The following is a 19,099-nucleotide window of genomic DNA, read 5'->3' on the forward strand; positions in this document are numbered from 1 at the left end:
ATCGTAGTATACTTCATGAATATATACATAAAGTCCTCACCAACGTGTACGCTTGACGAGGCAGCGGTTTGTTTTCCATCCCAGGCATTTATTTTATCGCTATATGTCCACATCTAGCATATAGCAGGAACTGGTAACCAAACAAATCAATCTACAATAGGCCTGTTAAGTTGAACTATCAATCAAATGTAAGTATATATACTTCTCTTAAATGGTTTGTTCTGGGCGAAGGACAAAGACATAATGTCGTTTGATGAACAATGTGACAAGGAGCTCACAGGAAACATCATCTTTACGATCGTGATTGACGAAAGGTTGCCATTATCGTTCGCCAAACAAGGTCGGTAAAGAAACCACAAGGGTTTTTTTGTGTCTCCAGCGACATCTCAGGAACTAAATGTTTTTTTATTTTTCTAAACGCAAATGATTCCAGGGATATTAAATCATTCATTTGGAAACATTTATTTTTCTGTCCAACTCCGCGTTCATTTCTCATCAATTTATACTTGACTGGCAGTGGGTTGCCATTGAAATGTGAGTATTTGTGCTTTGATGATACATAAGTGTTTATTGAACTAATAAAACTTTTTTTTTTTACCACAAAAATTTGGTTCAAGGTCAAGTTGCTGAAAATTTTGATATTTGAGAACATTTAAAAAAATGTAATTGCACCTTATAGTCTAAAACAAATACGGTAAATTAAGTCCTTTGATTAAATTTAGTTGCCATTTAAAGTGGATCTATAAGAAGAAATGATTTTTCTCTGATATCTATTGGAAGGGCTTTGCTATAATGAGATTAGGAGGCGTTTTAATAGAGATGACAAACCCTCCATCCATTACATTTATTATCGATCTATTTTTAAATGTAGTCCACAACAACACATAGAATTCCGATTTTTTCTGTTTACTTTTATTGTTTCTGATACAACAATGAAATCGGACACGTATTTTTAATGTTAATGTTAAAGATCAGTATATATGATTAATTATTAATTTGTTCAATCTTGGATAAGTAAACTTTTGAAAATGTTTATTATGAAGAACTGAACTATTTTATTTTTTACTAGTTCACCTAGAGAAAGAACTTTCCCAACGCTGGTGCTGACCATATCCCCAACATACCCATGAGCAAGAGGTAAAGGAACACTGATGGAAGGAGTAGAGGTTGTGAAAACGTGAGCATACATCAGTCTTACATGAATGAAGGTATAAAATCATTTTCAGATTGTTGGAGAAGAGAGACAGTGGATATATTGGATCTTAAAGATGTTAAAAAAAACACCCCACCATTTAGAGTTTATAATCCATGTGTTTGTGTCTTGTCTTGTTTGTACTATTCTATTATTTTAGTTTTGTGTCCAAACAAGAAGGAGCTGTCCCGCCTGAAGTTAATACAAAATTCTGCAGAAAGAATTCTGACCTGTTCTAGTAGAAGAACTCACATTTCCCTGATCCTTAAAACTCTTCACTGGCTTCCAGTTTCTTTCAGGATCAATTTTAAAATTCTGGTTCTTTCTTTCAGATATTTTCATGGTCAGAGTCCTCCTAACATCACTGATCTAATCCAGACTTGCACCCCAGCTCGGGCTCTGAGGTCTGTGGATCAGAATCTACTGATGGTTCCTGAACACACTTCCGGACCAGAGGAGAGAAATCCTTCCAGGCTGTTGCTCCTAAGCTCTATAAACGATGGATTCTACTGACTCCTTCAAGAAACATCTTAAGACCTTTTTATTTGTTCAGGCTTTTCCCTGATTTTCAGGTACTTTTGTGTTTTCTCATGCCTTTGCTGTTTAAATTTGTATTTTAAGCTGTGTATTGCTTTTGAGTGCTTTGTGACCCTGGTCTAGAAAGGAACTGTACAAATAACTACTACTTTTAAAGGAGGAATAAAAAAACAACCCTTAATGGACTTTATGGATTTAGTAAACAAGGGTATGAAGAGGATATGTGGGACATGAGTGGGTGGAAATGAATAAGGCTGAATTACTTTGGCAACCCTAGACAAATAAGAAAACAATTGTTGTTTTCTTTGAAGCAGTTTTCTGGCCACATGCTTCTTGTGGTTCAAAATCCATCAGTTCGTCACATTTTTATTAATATTAACCTCACAGCAGTCAAATGTCCTGTTCCAGATTCATAAAGTCGCTCGAATTGATGGATATAATGAATAAGACGAAACAAAAAATGTTGGTCAGTGTTAAAGTTAAAATAGATAAACATTAAAAGTACCTCATGGCTTTGACCTCATTTATAATAAAACACACATAAAACAAAAAGAGAATTAGTAACTGTGTCTCCGTCTGTTATTCAGCACACCGTAGGAATAAGAACGGGAATGCCTGGAATATCAGACGGGGAAGTCACAGGGGGAGAGGGATGCATGTCTGGAGAGGAAAAAGTGATAAGATGCTACCAGACACACTCTGTAAAACACATCCTAAATCCCACAGCGGTGAATAGCTGATAGAAAAAGCATCACAGCAAAATGCTCTATATCACTGTTCTTTAAGCAAACATCTGTTTGATATGTGCTGCGGTTACATTACCAGCTGTTCCCTGCGAAACCAAAGAAGGCAGCGTGTGTGGCATCGTAGTATACTTCATGAATATATACATAAAGTCCTCACCAACGTGTACGCTTGACGAGGCAGCGGTTTGTTTTCCATCCCAGGCATTTATTTTATCGCTATATGTCCACATCTAGCATATAGCAGGAACTGGTAACCAAACAAATCAATCTACAATAGGCCTGTTAAGTTGAACTATCAATCAAATGTAAGTATATATACTTCTCTTAAATGGTTTGTTCTGGGCGAAGGACAAAGACATAATGTCGTTTGATGAACAATGTGACAAGGAGCTCACAGGAAACATCATCTTTACGATCGTGATTGACGAAAGGTTGCCATTATCGTTCGCCAAACAAGGTCGGTAAAGAAACCACAAGGGTTTTTTTGTGTCTCCAGCGACATCTCAGGAACTAAATGTTTTTTTATTTTTCTAAACGCAAATGATTCCAGGGATATTAAATCATTCATTTGGAAACATTTATTTTTCTGTCCAACTCCGCGTTCATTTCTCATCAATTTATACTTGACTGGCAGTGGGTTGCCATTGAAATGTGAGTATTTGTGCTTTGATGATACATAAGTGTTTATTGAACTAATAAAACTTTTTTTTTTTACCACAAAAATTTGGTTCAAGGTCAAGTTGCTGAAAATTTTGATATTTGAGAACATTTAAAAAAATGTAATTGCACCTTATAGTCTAAAACAAATACGGTAAATTAAGTCCTTTGATTAAATTTAGTTGCCATTTAAAGTGGATCTATAAGAAGAAATGATTTTTCTCTGATATCTATTGGAAGGGCTTTGCTATAATGAGATTAGGAGGCGTTTTAATAGAGATGACAAACCCTCCATCCATCCATCCATCCATCCGTCCGTCCGTCCGTCCGTCCGTCCATCCATCCATCCATCCATCCATCCATCCATCCATCCATCCATCCATCCATCCATCCATCCATCCATCCATCCATCCATCCATCCATCCATCCATCCATCCATCCATCCATCCTATGCCAAAAACTGCAAGTGTGTAGAAGTACAACCTTCACCAGAATCTGCAGTAAATGAAAGCACTGAAAATAATGAATACAGTCTGGGGTACAAGGATTCAGATGATTAACAAAACATGTTGGACTGAAAAGGAGACCTTTTGCTGTTGTTTCCGGGATTTGTTGCTTGCCCTGAAAGAATTCTGATATTAATGATATTACCTTATATTCAATGTCATGAAGGCATCGAAGCACGAAATGTCAGAGCAATTTGGACTCAGCATTTGTTGTGGCAAAACATCTGCTCAGATCGGGGAAAATACATCCAGGTGTAAATGGCAGCCTGAGACACTGATCCAATTATTAATACAATTTCAATGACAAATTGTTTCCTTGTAAAGGTATGACACATTAAAGTCTGGGCACAGCTCAGAGCAGTGGCAAGTACAATGAAAAAACTCTGTCCTCAATCTCAGTGATTAAGATCCCAATTGATTTAAGGGTTGTGTGTGAGTGTGACTCACTTTCATCTCAAGCAAGTGCTTTGAAGACAGAGAGTCATCTTAGATGAAGCAATTAACTTGAAACCAAAAGAGCTAAACATCCTACGAGCTACAAAAAAGAGATGGTTCTTAATTTCGTCTGATTTCATTCGACTGATTTCTTAATCCGCCGTTAATGTGTCGAGCTCACTTAACCTGCATGATCATGTTTATGTGACTTTGGTCACAATTCATTTTGCGCAATAAATTGGGTCGCTGATCCTGAAAGAAAAATGTATTCGATTCAATTTACCAAACATGATGTCACTGATGCATGGGGCCGTGGTGGTGAAAGCTAGCATGTTAGAAATGTGCTCAGATATGCTATATAAATAGAGATTATTATTATTATTATTATTATATATTTCAGTAGTGATGGGCCGATGATGACGCTCAATGAAGCATCGTCCTTATTTACAGAGCTCAGTAGATGGCGCTGTTGGCTTTTAAATAATGGGAGGTTTTATTGAAAAAGTTTGCTAAGGATTATAAAGCCAAGAGTCCAGTTGGCTCTGAAATTGAGGACCATGCTTCATGAAGCTTCATCAACACAGTGTTTAATTGGTTCGAAATGAACCCTTAGATTCTAAAATGTTTCTTTCATTATATGATTTACTTGATTAATTTAGATGAAACTATCACTTATCTTTATTTGTTTTATTTTTAAATCGTGAAATGAATGGCCCGGAAATAAATCTGTTTGTGGTATCCCTTGTGTTGTCTCTGGGTTCAAGGTGAATGACCTCCCTGACTTCCAGAAATACATATGCAGGGGTTGAGGTTGTTCACCTTGAATCCAGAGACAACACAAGGGATAACACAAACACATTTGTCTTTGGGGCAACCAGGTCACCTTGACCCAGAGACAACACAAGGGATACTGAACATGTCGAGGCGGAACAAAACCTTCTTCAAAAGTGGAACCAGTCACCCTGATGAAATAAACTCAAACTTAAAGATGAGGAATAATTTGGTCACCCTCAAAGAGAAAGTAACAAACCCCAAACTCCTTATGTGTCTTTTTTTTTTTACGTGTCTCACATTTATATGCTTTTTACAAATTCAAAAATTACCCACAGACTGGTTTTTCACAATGATTCCCTCTTCAAAGAGAACTAAGAGATTGTCTACTGAGACCCTTTTTCATCCAACATCAGAACCAACTATAGCTGTGAGGCTTGGTAATTTGAAACCCCAGAACTTAAAGAAGACCCTATTTGCCTTCAATATGTCTGAAGCGTCGGGGTATTTGCAAAGTCCCAGACTTGAATGTTCAGTGTTTTCTCTACCACAGGAATACAAAAAAAGGCTATTAACAGATTCAATGAGAATAGAGAGTTGACAAGTTTCCAGATGGAATTCACCATAAAGCAGTCTTCAGGAATCTCGTTGGTCAGGGGTCATTTAAAATACTTGTGGGGCTCGGTAACTTCAATTTCTACTTGCACGAGACGTAATGTGGCGTATTAACATGAAATATATTCAGCCCCTTATTTTAAAAAGCCTTCTTGAACTTGTTGGGATGGATGTAGGGAAAATTGTTTTCCATAGTTTTCCTTCGCTGGTTTGGTGTGAATAAAATGACAGTTTTGAGAAAAGAGGAGAGCTACAAATGGGCATGACTCTGCATGTGGTTTCTCAATGAGATGCTTTGGTGGAAAGAGGCTTTAGTTTCTATTATTTGGAATGATCGAAAGCTGTATTCTTGGAAGACGCAGCAGGAGTCCTTAAGCTGGAAGCATCTCTGTTGTTAAATAAATAAAGGAGGAAATAAATTCGAGTTCAGTCACAGATCTCATCCTTGCATCCATGATTTTTTCTTCTTCACTGTGACTGCCTTAATGATTTCTCGACAATATGTTTGATCATTCGTGTGTATTTGAAGATATGGTCCCTCATATGGCTGCTGGGGACTATGGTAGGATTAGTGCCAGTGAAAAAAAAAAAAATCCCAGAATTTTCACTTTAATCTCAAGATTCTCACTTAAATCTCATAATTATTACTTCAATCTCAGAAGTATCAATTTAACGAATACATTCTGGCTTTAATCTTAAAATTCTCACTTTCATCCAAGAATTCTCACTTGGGAGAACGAAAAAAATCAGCATAGATTTTTCACAAGTTTTTACTTGAATTCCAGAAGTATTCATTCAAAGACTGAGTTCTCACTTTAAACTTTTAATCTTTGAAACGATCTTCCTCTCGCTCTGTGTTTGATGATCTACTGACTCTTTCAAGAAACATCTTTAGACATTCTTATTTGTGCAGGCTTTTCCTTAATTTTCTGAAACTGTTTTGTTCTGAATGTTATCTTGACCTTTTAAAGTATATATTTTATTGAGTATTGTTTTGATTGTTTAAGTGCTTTGTGACCCTGGTCTGGAACTATAAATTACTTACTTAGTTACTTAAACATATAGTTGTATGAAAGGGTTTACGGGCCAATGGAAAAAAAGACCCCAGAAAGATAACTTGGAATCAATCCTTTGAACACTGTCATCAGTGAACAGAGAAGCAGATGGAGCACGAATGCTCCTCCCATGATGCAACACTAATAGACTCATGGACTCATTCATTCCCTCTGCTATTAGGCTTGAGTCTGGGGATAGGACTGAAAGTATAATGTTATTTAATATTGCTTTTGTATTCTTTTCTTTATATTAGCACTTTGTCATCCCTTGCCCTTTGTTCTTTTTATTTGCACTTTGTCTTGTTCTTGTTTTCATGAAACTATCGTATGCTGTGTACTGGAAACCATTCTCCAGGGGGATTAATAAAGTCTATCTGATCTAATCTAATCCCAAATTCTCACTTTGATCCTGAATTCTTAAAATGTTATGTTGTCGCTTTACTTTATCCAATAAAGGAATAAATGATTTAATCTCCCAACTTTATTCTCAGAAATATCACTTTAATCACAGAATTTTCTGAAATTTCTAAACTTGACGGAGCCGTTTCTAACAGGGATAAGCAAAGTCACATTGATATCAGAAACCTCGTAGCTGTATAAATCCTAACGCTCCAGCAAAATTACTGTGTTGACTTCAAGTCTGGAATATGAGTAAGCATGAGATAGCATCAGGTAATTAACTGCTTTCCCCTCGCTGCTAAAAAAAATTCACCACATGAGCAGAAAATATCTTCCTCAATGAAAACCAGTAAGGGTGGAGCAACAATAACCGAATCAACTTAATTGTATGTTGGTCTAAAATAACTTGTCTTTAAATGACCAGATGTCTTTGAAGTTTGTGAGAATCAAAATCCTTCAAAAAAACTGAAACCAGTTGATGATAAATACGACATGTTGCAGTTCGCTCGCACATCAGCAAATGTTTTCTGTCTTTGGATCTGCTGCAGGCACATAACAAAGACCTTGCAGAGGACATAAAAGCAGCGTTTGTAGAGGACCTGGGGATGATGCTCGCACAATGCCGTGCACAGCAGGCTGGTTTGATTTCCCCGGGGGAATGTGGGCTATATCATCTCGGACTTCCCGCCACGCTTTACCAGCCCAATTTAAAAGTCCTGACAAAGGTTTATATCTTCAAGAAGAATTTGATGTTGAGCAATATTTACGCCAATTTAAATGTTGTTTGTGTATTTTTTTTTGCACACACTTTGAATCATTTTTGATGATTAAATGATTCAAATTGTATGTGTTTCCGTAGAAAATTTTCATTTGGAACTGCAACCTGGATTATGTTACCGTTTGGTACCGTCGACGTAGCTTCAATACATTAGAAATATTCACTCTAAGCAGGACTTGCAAGTTCTGTAGCCCCTTAGATTCAAACACAAATTGTTGAAAAAAAAGATTTTTTTAAAACAATGAAACTTTGAAAATATATTTTTTATTTTAAATGAATAAATACTTTAAGTTCTAATGGAGAATATCTCATTAGCTAAATTAGCTGTGCATGGTGAAGCACAGTGACGCAGTTTTTCAACAAGAGGTTGATTGAGTTCAATCACGTTGAATATTTATATCCGCTGTAAATGTTTTCAACTTCAAAGTTAACATTAAATGACTTTATGACCAGGATTAACGTGAGATCCAGTAAGACTTTTTCTTTTCTCACTTTGCTTTTTCTGACTGTGCGTCACCTTTAAGGTTTACGTCTCTAAACAACAAGAAACATGAAAGTGTTCTCACTTTTATTAAATGTTTTTCCAGAGAACCGTTGAATTGTTGTGGTCGAAGGAACATCAGTATAATAGTCGAACAACGCAGTTTCACCTCTCGACCCAAAATCTTTGGGTTGAGATCGTGCAGCTTTCCTGGAGGACGCCGAGACATTCCAAGGCCAGTTGTGCATCCACCCGCATTGTGAATTAAAGTCAATGTTATTTTCCATCATTCAAAGCTGTTGGTCGCCAATTAACTCAATGCATTCAAGTAGTCCAGAGTGTGTTAGTTGGGAAGCCTCAAGCAATATACTATAGCAATTGTAAGAAAACAAACAGCAAATGCATAGCATCCTTCAAAAAATTCCTTAATCCAGATGGAAGTTCTAAAACTCGACATCTGCATTTAAATGTACATTTGCATTGATTCACTTTCAGATTATAATCTTGGTTTGTGTCGTCATTCGTCTATCTGGGGTCGTTTTTTGAAGGGCCCATCAGTGACATCACGTTTCTTTAGCTCAATCATGAGGCTGCTAAATAATCGCAGAAGCGTTGTCTCTGAATATGAGAATATTTGGGGCGCTGTAAAAAAGGGACCCTGATAATTTCTATACTTAAAGGGTGTGTGTTCAAGGTATGACATTGGCTCGGTTAGCTCTTTTATATAGTTATTAGCATAGTTATTAGAGTTCAAGGACACAAGGCTTCGCCAATTCTATCCCCGCTTTCAACATTTTAATTTTCCAATTTATTTTTGGTTTTCATTTGCAGTGTATTTGTGTGTGTTTGTAGGTAGAAAGTATCATGTTCTTTAATTTTTAAATATTCTATATGCTGTTTGTTATAGTATAATTAAAATGTGTTTTCATTTGTGTCTGAAAAAGGAGCATAATAAACATTATCGTTGGTGAAGGTTCTCTTTCATCCAGGTCATGATTATCCAAGAGGTTCAAATGCGAGTCTAATGGACTGTGTAGAGTTCTAGGAAACCCCTAGACAATTCCTAGAATTCTACAAAGTCCATTAGACTCACTTTTGAACCTCTTGGATAATAGAGATAATTATACATCATTAGCTGTAAAAGTGTTGAATTCCACAAGTGATGAATATTGTCTAAGTCTAAAAGTATTTTTGAATGCTTTCAATGGTGAGGGCAGGGAAATGTACTGGAAAAGAGCCCAACATATAATATTTTTCACCAGCCACCACTGTGACAGACAGAAAAAAACAAGTAACTCACAATAATATTAAGTGACCGCCGCTCACTTCCCTTTATCTTCATATTCGTGTCTTTTTGAATGAAGATAAAAACGAAGACAACTGCGCTTCATTTGCTACGTTGAAATAAACATGCATTTATACCGATATCTCCAAAAAAGAAACAGAAAATGATCGCAACCCATAGGTAAAATCAGGGAGAGGTTAACCTTCACTTTAAATCATTTATAGTTGCTTTAAAGGTGGTTGAAAGGATTTCTCCGGCTCTTGCACGCTCCCGATGTCCATCTGTTTTTTTTATCTTTAAACACACATTGTTTAACCTCAAGCAAAAATCCAGTTAATGCCTGACATTTGTACCATACTCATCCTCGTGTGGGGGAAAAAAAGCACAGCAGGTCGTCCGAGCACAGGTCATCGTCTCACCCACTGTGGTTTTCATAAAGCTGTCATTTCCTGCCATTACTTCATTGACCTGCGTTTATGAATGTCCTTTAACATTCCCTCAGGATCCCCTGTTTTATTGAGTCCATCACACTCAATCAAAATACGCTCGCTCCCTCTCTCTGCCTGTAAACACATGAATTCAACTTGTATAACTGCTAGTTTATGCAGGAGTTGTTTATCAAGCTAAGCCAACTAAAACAATCATTATTTGGGATTTGTATCACAGCTGAGCCTTTTCCATGATGGTGTGGCTGGGTTTGTTGACACAACTGTTGCTCTGTGTAAACACACTTGAATCTACAACATTGTTTTTTATATTCGCCATCATTATTGAAGACTGTTCTCTCTCTTCCTCTTTCTTGCGACAAGAACTTGAATCACTGATCGAGCATTCTTTTCTTCTTAGTCTCTCTGTTCCATGTTGTTTCTTTACACTAGCTATCTTGTTATTTAATAGATAGGGCTGAGAATGATGGAAGTTTAATCAAACTGTGATCAATATTCGTCTCAAACTGAGCATCAAGTTTAATTTAATTTTAAACCAGGAATCTGTTTAGCAGTTGTGGATATAAAACTAAAGAATTCATGAAATAAAGGAAAAAAAATACTTACGCTAAATAATTACACGTCTAGGTTTGAGCTTTTATTAACACAAGACGAAATGACAATGAAATGTAATTGAAATAATAAAACCTAAATCATTGTGCTCATAATTGTGTTACTTTTCCTAGTCGAGGACAATTTGTGCAATTTTCTTTTTATCATAAGCTTTTGTGACCGGGTGCTGCCATTTTTGTTCAGCCTCTTTTCTAATAAATAAATGTATTTAATTCAAGGTCCCATGAAACTAAGTGAACCGAATTCCGTGAATTCATACGTGATTTGATTATTAAATATATTTGCAAATTAATTTTAAAAAGCGATACAAGAGCTTGGTCCGCATAGCTGGTATTAGGTCGGACTCATTTTAGGCGAGGGTTGTCAGGGCTGCCTTTTGTCATTGATTCTTTTCATAACTTTTATGGACAGAATTTCCAAGCATAGCCAGGGCCTTGGGGGCCTCTGGTTTGGTGACCTTGGGATTGGGTCACTGCTTTTTGCAGATGACGTGGTCCTGTTGGCCTTATCAAACTATGACCTTCAGCTGTTAGTGGAAAGCACCTCCAGATCTGAGTCCTCAGTCGGAACATGTTGGAGAGTCTTCTCCAAGTAGAGGATGAGATCCTGCCCCAATTGGAGTTTGGGGTCTAGTTCATGAGTGAGGGAAGAATAGATAGAGATATTGGGGCGGCATCTGCACATATGCAAACACTGCACCAATCCGTGGCTGTAAAAAGAGAGCTGAGCCAAAAGGCATAGCGGACCCAGGACATGCTGGAGGTCTGGTAACGTCTTGGGGTCCCCCAGGAGGAGCTAGATGATTTAGCTGGGGCGAGGAAAGTCTGGGCCTCCCTGTTAAAGTTGCTGCTCACGCGACCCAAACTCGTACAAATGAAACAACAGAATATTATTAATTCATGGTCTCAAGAGAAAAAGCGTCAAACCCTGATATAGTGACTCACAATATTAAATAAATGTTGATTTTGGTGAATGGTACATTGATTAAAAGGCTTATTCATCTAATGGAATAACATGTTTTTATTTGCGTCATTTATTTATCCATTAAAGACTTTATTTCAAAATAGGTGGGCGGGGCTAACGTGACGTCTTGATCCGTACAGAAGAAAGTTCCAGATGTTTTTCAAACAATTAGATTTGGGACTTAATGACCAAACTTGTATCTGATTTCCTGTAAAATGTCTGTTTCCAGACTAAGAATTGTTGCTCTTGATGCTGTTGTCTGCCTGTCTTTGGCCTGGGGGGTATTAAATTGAACATTCACTGGCCAACAGATGAAATCACTTCAAACTAAGCAGATAAGCATTTTTTTTTTGTGCTGACACTGTTCCGGGTACTTCCTACAAAAGTGTAGCAGAAGATGTGAGCAAATTGCCTGAGGATACTGTTCTGGACCTACTGCCCTCCATGCACAACACTCAGGGTCACATAGGCTAGCGTATTCCTGCAACAATTACCAAAAGAGAAGAGTCGCATTTTCCCAGCAGCGCTTTGTCAGCAGTAGCAAAAGGTCTAGTGCCATTCCTCCATATGCAATAACAAATACCAAGTAATACCAAAGTCCTATTGTCAAATTCACCCTTCAAATTATAATGACCTTGAAAGTGGGGTTGAACCACTAAATCACTTGTGTTGTCCTCCTAATAAGAGTTCTGTTGGGTGGACTCGCTCACACTTGGTGATCCCGGGTATCAGCGGGCTGAAACAGACGTGGAATTACGAGTTCATGAACAAGATCGCTTTCAGTCTCTGCTGAGATTATCTCATTAGTACAGGTTAACGGTGAGCACGCCCTGAAGCCCGATTTCTGCACGCTCTGTTCACAAGGCTGTAAAAAATGTAAATACCATCATCTGCTAGTGTCCACTAGGAAACCAAGCACTGGCCGTATTTTACTTCACATATCAAACCTCAATGTGTTGAGCGCGTTTGTAAGTAAATTGTTATTTACTTTTAAAATAAGTATTTTGCACCATGGAAAATTAAAAAATATACATTTAAGTCACCTCTGGGGCTCAGTACGTTTCTTCATCGCAAGATAATTGTAGGTCGTGATACTTGTATCTTGTAATATTTATATCTTCTTATGACTCCTGTACACATTGAAAGTGCTCACAATATTTACCTAGAGTACTTCCTGACTGTGTAAGATGTTGGATGCTGGAAGTCTATCCATCCGTCCTTCCGTCCGTCCGTCCGTCCATCTAGTTCCTCATGTCAAGGCTTCAATACAAGATGGACGTTATAGACAAACATTATGGAGGTATTTGGATGTTTTTAAGTGTCTTTTTGGAGTAGACGAAGACAACTGAGCTCCAGTCGCTACATTAAAATGAACAAACATTTTGGTCTTCAACTCTAAAACGGAAAAGATTACTCTGAAAATAATCCTATACCTTAGTCGACATGAGGGTACGAAGAAAATGAGTATAAGTTTGAATTTAAGGTGAACTATCACTTTATTCTTAAAGGACCAGTGATGTACTCAAGTTGTGATGGAGCACTTTTTTTTAGTAACTTCGTTTTTTACCTCAATTAACAAGTCTTTATTACTATTAACACTATTTATTTTGTTTAAATAATTGATGACACAGTGATCAATGGGTTAACTTTCGTTCACTTCAATAGCTCTTCAGTTAGATTTCGATTGTAAACTCTCATTATTTTACAATGACTGCGAGGATGACGTTTTTTTTGTGAAATTCATTCCATGCAAATGTGTTGTACTTTTGAAAGAAATAAACATTCAATCGTAGCGTGGTAAGCATGCGGCGCATAAGTGTTGGGATGTGGCCCAGAAAAGCTTGTTATTGATGGGATGATGGACTTTCGTGGAGCATTTTCCTGACTTTTCAAGTCAAAAGTATACCAGTAGACGTCGCCATCTAAAATTATGGGAAATAGTGCCATCTAGTGGGCTTTGAAAATGAGGGCAATGTTTCATGAAACATCAGCGGCCCATCACTACCTATATTTTTAATTGCAGCAAAAACTGATGTGAGTCAATATTTGGCAGCCTTTATTCTTGTCAGCAAAGATAAATAGCCAATATTTGGCCTCTTTTTCAGCATTTTGAGGATATTAAAATCAAAACTGAAATAATGAAATAATACTGCATAAAGGCATAAAAGGTATTCTGCAAGCGTTTATAGCTCAAAAAAATAGAGCTCAGTCTGTTGTAATATAGCCAGATATAGATTCGCTATTTTTTGCTATTTTGAAATATATTCTTCTTCATATAAACTCTGGTAAGAAGGAGAAAATCTTCCCGTGCTTCATCTGGGAACAAAACAGACACAGCAGCTCAAAGGGGATCACATCTACAGACTGAATATCAATCTGTCGGGGAAAGAGTTTGCTTCGAGCTGCAACTGAGTTAATGTGAAGTTTGGTGCCAACTTGGCGTTCAGGGCTCTGTGTGAGAAGATAAGTTCTACAAAAGATCTTTGGTAACGGACAGCACTGTTTATACTGTTTATCTCCAGATTACATCAGATCAGATTTATAATATCCTTTTTCTAACAGAGCCGTGCTAGATTAGATGAAGTAAATCCACACTCATATCATGAAGAAGTTCTTGGTATTTACACTTAGTTACATTTCCTTCATTTACTCTCGCTTTACTCCCACATAAGCATAGCTATTAAAGTGAGGGTTTCAAATTTCATTTCAACTCACCCTCATGTCAACTAAGGGTTGGGATAATTTTCAGAGTAATCTATTCTTTTTTAGAGTTATAGACAAAATGATCTCCATTTTAATGTATGATGATGATCTTCATCTTAAACCAAAAAGACACAAAAGGGCGCAACATTTACGCTAATGGACTGGGATCTTCTGCTAAAAACTATAACTTTAAATAAAGACTTGTTGAAGTTTATTCCCAAACTATTTCTAATGTCGAGGGACATTACATACGAGCAATATGGAGGTATTTAGATTATATTAAGTTTGTATTTTTGGATAAAGAACACCAGGCGCTACATTAGCATTGACTAATTTAATCTAATTTGCTCTTAGATTTTAAGAGGCTGTATCGTATACATTTTTTGGACAGGGTACCAAACTTTTTCGGTAGTAACAAGTATTGAAGTATTTAATTTCTCTTATTTACTTTAACCAAATCAAACCAATAAACTTCCATCACATCTCAGCAACCAGAAAGTGTAGTGTGCGTCACCATGGTAATGGTTATGGTGTGTTCAAGAGCGTGGGACAAATCAAATTCACAGAAAAAAAAGAAAATAAACATATTACCAACAGAAAACTGTCTCTATTGAGTTGTTAGGATGTTTATCGCTTTACCAGAGCGACTACTTCAGTAAAGAAGGATTATAGCCACCAGTATAGGACAGACCAAGGGGGCTATCCTAGCTACTCAGGGCGAGAGGCAAACCTCAGTCAATCATCGCAGTCATCGTGAAAATGAACTGTTGGAAAAATTAACTGTTGGAAAAATTAACTGTTGGAAAAATTAACTGTTGGAAAAATTAATGTTGAACATTTTGTTGCAGGGAGTCAAGGTGCTGCTATTAAATGCTACTTTAATTGCAGTAAAAATGAAAAATTACTCCAAATTGTGACCAAAATTTGGACTCCTCAGACACTTGGCTGGTGAAAAATGAAGCCATCACTCTTCCCACACTGTCAGCCATATTGCTGTCATTCTCCTTCAGTGTACCACAAACATTTTAGAGGTCCAGTCATTTATTTTGCTTAGTTGCCCATGCTGATGTAGCTATGAGTTATACCCCTTTCCCCCTCTTGGCCGAGGGGTTCCAGGATCAATGCCACTCTGCTGAGTTATAGAAAAACTCATGAGCCAAGTGCTTTGTCAAATAATCCTGTAATCTATGACAGCTCAATTTGGGGGGTTAAAGCACACATTCCAACAAAAATCTTGGCAATCTGAGCTTCGCTTCTTTTCAGAGCAGAGATGTTTCGTGATAGCGCGAGAGAGTGGAGAATAGGAAAGTTGTCAGCCCTTGAAGGAGAGTGTTAATCTCCAGGAGCACAAGCGTGTTTGGGGGTCAAGATTGCTGTGCACACCAATATCACTCCTGCCTCAACAACCTGTCACATTGAAAACCTATTTTAGGTTTTATTCACATTCATTATTTTGATGACCTTTTGAACCAACATTGTAAATTCAATAAAAAACATAATTTTCTGACAGTTGCCATGCAGATGGATGTTTTCAATGGTTTTTGTCCAATTTGAATAGTTTTTCGCTCAACAATGAAACTGTAAAACCACGCAGAGAAATCTTTGTTGTGTGAACAGTAGAAAAAAGATGACAGATTCTGTTCTGACAATTTCTCGAGTCACCTTGAAATTCCATCAGAGACAGAATCCAAGAAAAGATCCAAAACGTGTGTTATCTGATCCCATTATCTACATTTCCTCAGACTTTCACTGGAACTACTTTTGCTCAATGACAGATCACATTTGGACGTTAGCAAACTTTCTTGGCGAAGGTCATAAATAAAAAGTGACATCGGCAGCTTGGCTTAGTCTGTTGCTTCTGTGTAGTAGTCACAAACTCAACCGCTGAGATGAATTACTACAGATGCTGAAGTAGGTACTGCTGGGATGCCGAGGGGTAAAACCCAGGACACACTGATTACCTTTCTCTCTGTTGGCCTTAGGAAAGCCCGAGGGACCCCTTTGATGTTGGATACAAGAACCGCGTTCCGATATCCAAAGACACAGAGTATCAATTGCACTGCATTTTTCTCATAATATTTACAGATGCTATCATCTCATCAGTTTACAAATATCAATATCAAGATAAATATGTTTTGCTTTGATTTTTTAACATCATTAGAAATGATAAGAGATTTTATTCTGTGTTGCCCCGGAAAATTAATTAAATTTTCTTTTTATTACCATCCATAGATAACTTTATTATGCCGACGATTGTGATGATGTAAATGGTGGGCCAAACTTCAATTAAGATTTGACTCATGTTCTACTCGCACTCACGTCGACTAAGGTTTGGGATTATTTTGAGAGAAATCTGTTAATTTTTAGAGTTGTATGCAAAAACATGAGTCTATTTTAATGTAGCGACTGGAGCTCTGTTGGTCTTTGTCTTCATCTTCGTCCAAAAAGACAAACTTAAAAACATCCAAATACCTCCATACTGCTCGTCTGAAACTTCCATCTTTATCGAAGCTTCGACGAGAGGAATTGTTTCGGAAAAACTAAAACATGCGATGTTTTAAACTTGTCTGTACTGGCAGTTTAAAGAATAACAAGTGTAGCAAACTTCCAGTGTAGACAATAGTCTGGTCTACCCAGTACAGAGTACTTCCTGTTTGTATCTCTTGTTATTCTTTAAACTTCCACTACAAACATACTTAAAATAAGGACTCGTTTTTAGTTTTTCATCTTCCTCTCATTCGACATGAGGTTGAGTAAAAAATGAATGAACTGTCCTTTGAAATATTGCTAAAAAGCCACAATTGTTTTATCACAGATGTGTCCACACCCAGTGTTTTTCCTGAACTAGCTCATATTTTGGACCAGCGTGAACTGAACGTAGTGTATTTTGCCTGATGAACGTTATTGTGAATGTGTTCATTCTGGTGTCTGTGAACGTCACACTCTCTCTGTTCATCTCCCATCCATAGGTTGCCAGATTTCTTCAGAGACTTATAGGTAGAAACCCTGTTTCTGGTAAACATAACTTAATGTTGAAAGCAAAAAAAAAAAAAACAATCTGGAAACACCAGCCACCAGTAGCACACAAAAGCTGACGTTGTGAAAGCAAGTATCAGCAGGCGAAGCATGTAGCTTCTTGACAAAGTACCAAAAATGTGTCCTTTAATCGTTTAAACTAGTTCAATAACAAGGTCGATGAGGATTGAAAAACTTTTCATTTCCATGGAAAAATAAAATCTGGCGTCTCTGCCAATGTTGACTGAATTGACAGAAATGCTGCCTCGATGTAAACCTGGTTCTTTTAGGTTCAAAATGAGATGCTCCGGATCATAAACACATCATTTATTTAATTGTATGTCCATTTAATTTAACTTGAATGTATGTGTCATTTGTTTTATTATATTTTATTCATCTCATTTTATTTACTTTTTATTCCCTCCTTTTCCACAACAACATACACAATTATTGTGTTGTTTTTACAATACTGTCAATAAATTGTAACTCATTTCTGGTATGAAGATGAAATGTGACACATATGTTTAGACAGATTATCGAGGGTAACATTTTGAAAAGAAGTAGCTCATAATAACATATAGAAAATGAACTTTGAACTAGTTAATTCTTGAAGCTGTAAACTTTTTAAATTTCAAAATACTATGAGATGAACTAGTTCACAAAGTCCAACACAAACTTTTATTACAACACAACGTACAAAAATGGACCTTGCTTTTCATCTCATTTTCATTGACATCTACTTTGAGTTGTTTTTGTCGCTTTAATTGACTTAGAAAGTACGAGTTTTAAGATTTGAGAAAGAACTTCACCGGAAATTCGGGCTTGTGTTTGATTGCTTCTCTGGGATTCAAGAGCCTAAATGTCTGTTGTTTGAACAAGGTCCATTAGGCAATTAGAATGTTATAGAGAATTAGTCTGCCTCATTCTGAGCAAGCAAATAGACTCTGTCTGATGCCAGTCTAGTTGGAACCTTGATTTAATGTTTCCACTTGACTGCCGGTGTGCAACAATGTGACTTTAATTGATCGGAAGTATTTTCAACTGCTAACTGGAATGAAAACAATGAGTGCATCGAAGCTAATCATATTTGTGAACCGGTGTGACACCCTTTGTTCCGGGCTTTTGACTCTCACGTTTCACAGACATAAATTAAATTCATAAACGTATATATGCAGTAGGATAATCTCACAAACTGCAGGGAAGCAGGTCGCTGTCATGTGCGGTGAGCTTTTGTGAAAGAGGGATCAGGAAGTACAGACATGGTTAGTGTTTGCAGGGGAGACAGAGCGGAATACTAATTATTTTGAAGGGCACCAAATTCATTGGTTGTTATGGTAACAAGAGACAGTGCAGATGTGCAGGAACGAGAGGAGAAATGAAACACTGGTTGTCGTGCAAAAGTTAGGGCTGATGGGATATTCATTCTCCAGTCTGACGGCTCATCTCCCCGGTGTATTAAAACCGGCTTCATTCGGATTCTTTTTAGAAAAACATCATCATTGGTGGGATGAAAGCGAGTGAACCATTGAGAAGCGTAATTGTGGTGAGCATCTTATTACCTTTAATAAATGAGAGGCGTCACTTTGCTCTCTTCATCACTCTGCTGTTTCCAGACCTATTCAAAAGAATAATTAGCATGGCACTGGGTATTCTGCAGGAACGATTAGCAAAATAAATATGATTGATACAATGAAATTGGGCAATTTAAACTGAATTTACAAAAACTATTTGTTAAGCAAGTTGTTTCAATCCATCGGTCAGGGAAGAAGAAACATTGCTGTTTCACGTTTCTTTTATTATATTAACCCACGTGTTGTCTCTGGGTCAAGGTGACCCGGAGGATCAAAAACAAATATGTTTGTGGTATGCCTTGTGTTGTCTCTGGGTCAAGGTGACCTTGTGT

This window comes from Callionymus lyra, chromosome 1, assembly GCF_982586985.1.
Source record: "Callionymus lyra chromosome 1, fCalLyr1.hap1.1, whole genome shotgun sequence".
In the NCBI taxonomy this organism is placed as follows: domain Eukaryota; kingdom Metazoa; phylum Chordata; class Actinopteri; order Syngnathiformes; family Callionymidae; genus Callionymus; species Callionymus lyra.